Raw genomic sequence first — 2,906 nt, forward strand, 5'->3', positions numbered from 1 at the left:
TACTTACTCGCAAACACTTCAGTCGGCCATTTTTAAATATGATTTACAACTTTCGCATTGGCACTTCCTTGGTGAAGCCAATCTTTAAAAAGTTAGGCAATTAGTTGATACTAATTAACTGATTCTGCAAAACAAAAAAATACCGCTGACTAGGACACGCTATCCTCAACACCACTGAGGTGGTTTGAGCCTCCTAGCACACTCCGTCGTTTTTAAGACATTGGCTACTTTTCGCTGCACACCCTATATATATATCATAAGAAGCCAACAAACAATGACACCAAGGACAACATAGGGGAAATTACTTGTACTTACTAATTGAATTAAAGAGATGGTAAATTAATGGAATTGAAACCGGATGAAAAAACAACTTTCCGCAGGTGGGGAACGAACCCACATCTTCGCATTACGCATGCGACGCTCTCACCATTGAGCTACCGCGGAGACGTTTTTCCATCCACTTTATGGGGTATTTATGTTTTTACAACTAGAATGAACCCTGGGAGTGTTAGCCAGCGCCACCACTCACAAGCCTAGGGGCGGATGTGGAACATCCTTTCTGCCACAGGCGTCACGAGCACGTGAACTTTTTGGGTGATGGCAACTGGTCAATAAACCCACATATGCTACCTGAAGGCATCAATGTTGCCGGATTCGAGCCCTCGTTATGTAATGAACGAGAAGAAAGGGAACCGAGAAGCCCGATTTTTATTATCATATCATTAGAAGCCAACAAACAATGACACCAAGGACAACATAGGGGAAATTAGTTCTACTTACTAATTGAATTAAAGAAATGATAAATTAATGGAAATGAAAACGAATGAAAAAACAAGTGTCCGCAGGTGGGGAACGAACCCACGTCTTCGCATTACGCGTGCGATGCTCTCACCATTGAGCTACCGCGGAGACGTTTTTCCATCCACTTTCTGGGGTATTTATGTTTTTACAACTAGAATGAACCCTGGAAATGTTAGCCAGCGCCACCACTCACAAGCCTAGGGGCGGATGTGGAACATCCTTTCTGCCGCAGGCGTCACGAGCATGTGAACTTTTTGGGTGATGGCCACTGGTCAATAAACCCACATATGCTGATAGTTTAGCTTGCTATGCATATTATTTCTGCGAATGAGAGTTTTCTGTGCAGTATTCACTAATACGTGTTTGTTACTGCAAATACGTGCACTTGTTCCGGTCGGGAGTACTCACTTTTTCAATTAGTGCATTTGGAATATTTGTTATTTTTCCCTTACAAATCTATCGTGAATATACATGTCTATGTGCCCTTGGTTTATTCACCTAGAAATACGTTGGTCATTCCTCGCCCCACGCATTTAATAAACCTAGTTTATTTCACTCTGATATTGTTTTCTTAGATCATTGTCCCTGATCAATATCCACCAACAAGAAGCGCGTGTAAAATGACACGATATTATAATGTAATATAATAATAAAATTTTCCTATGCAGCTTCGTGTTGCAAAGATGCCAGTTACATTTAGAAGACAGTGGTAAAAACAGCAGTTCACCTCGCTAAAGCTGTATTTGGTACCGGCCGTCAAGAGTCATGGGTGCACCAAAGCAACTAAAAAAAAAGTTTACTGCACAGACTTTCTGCGAGAAAAACTAGGCGTCAGCGTAGCGAACGCGCGCTCGCTAGCAGACGACGCGCTTGACAACGACAGCAAAATTGAAGGCGTTGTGTTGTATAATCCATGCCTCAAATATATATGTTTGGCAAAATGGTGGAAACGTAAATTTACAGTTGAAAATAAGCAATATTTCAAGAGCGTACTATGGGCAATTGGCCTCGGCGCCCGCAGCGAAAGTACGTTGAAAAACATGGAGGACGCTTAAGCTTCGCCTTTAAGAGTAGAACACAATAGCGTTATCGGGACCCGTTCGCGTCGCATCGTTCGCATACGGCAAGTAGGCTTCATTCACTGCAACCCTGAACGTGGGAAAGCCAGCTTACAAAGATCAAGCTTACACCGATCCCCTTAAAGTCGGCTTCACTTTCAAACAGAAATGCCTTGCTGGAAAGACTTTTTTCCAGGGGCAACATAAGCGGTCTTACATAAAATGTGAAAGCCCTAGCACATTTTTTCTATTATTTTATTAATTGTTTGCTATTGCCCCGACGCGCGCAGGTCTGGTAGAAACGCTGGTAAAAGGGTTTGTGTTTTAGTTTCTCCGTAGCATATTAAGTTTTCTCGTACATTCAAATTACAATTCGACGCCGATTGGTAAACAATCCGATGGCGAACCCGACGCCGAATGGTAGAGTCGTACTTTATCATTTTTTCTGACTGACTTCACTGTTATAAATTCATTTTTTCCTCATCAAAACCTTGCACCACGTGGAGGGCCTGCGCGGTCGGGGTGGTTGGGGATGCATTTCCCCGCCACCCGCCGACCTAGAACGCCGTTTGCCGACGCTGGATTTTCTGCGACAAGGGGCCCTTTAACGCTGTCGAGTTAATATGCCGCCGAGCGCGCCTGCGGCCCAATGCAGTTCGCTCGCAGGAGAGTGCCGTTTTGCCCACTCGACCATTGTCTAGTACACTCCACGCCTTGCGTAGGACGTGCACGTTGGCATTTTGTGAAGGTGTTGACTGTACTACAGTGCCTACGAGTCAGCACCGGGACTTCAACTGCACGATGTCGCCGACGCTGGTTCAGTGCCTACTGACAGTGGGCAGCAACGGCCCACGAAGAAAACCGGCCCTGACAGACAAAGTTGGATTGGCTAAAGGCTACTGCCCGCGACTGCTAAATGTTTGCTGCTGTGGTTGACTTTATACGCGATCGCTTTCAGGTAAGCTATAAACTGTTGCATATTGCATTGTAGTGGTCGCATTTACTTCATGAAGGCGAAGTTTTTTACACCTCGAAATGTTTGCTGAC

The 2,906-nt window shown here is 44.6% G+C and overlaps 2 non-coding genes across 2 annotated transcripts; both read right to left on the minus strand.

Annotated features, from left to right (window-relative positions):
- Positions 1-372: 372 nt before the first annotated feature.
- Positions 373-444, minus strand: Trnat-cgu (transfer RNA threonine (anticodon CGU)). Its single transcript has one exon. It is a non-coding gene; the product is annotated as a tRNA-Thr (tRNA).
- A 393-nt stretch (positions 445-837) lies between these two features.
- On the minus strand, positions 838-909 carry Trnat-cgu (transfer RNA threonine (anticodon CGU)). The gene has a single exon. It is a non-coding gene; the product is annotated as a tRNA-Thr (tRNA).
- Positions 910-2,906: the final 1,997 nt, after the last annotated feature.

Source organism: Dermacentor silvarum, chromosome 10 (assembly GCF_013339745.2).
Source record: "Dermacentor silvarum isolate Dsil-2018 chromosome 10, BIME_Dsil_1.4, whole genome shotgun sequence".
In the NCBI taxonomy this organism is placed as follows: Eukaryota; Metazoa; Arthropoda; class Arachnida; order Ixodida; family Ixodidae; genus Dermacentor; species Dermacentor silvarum.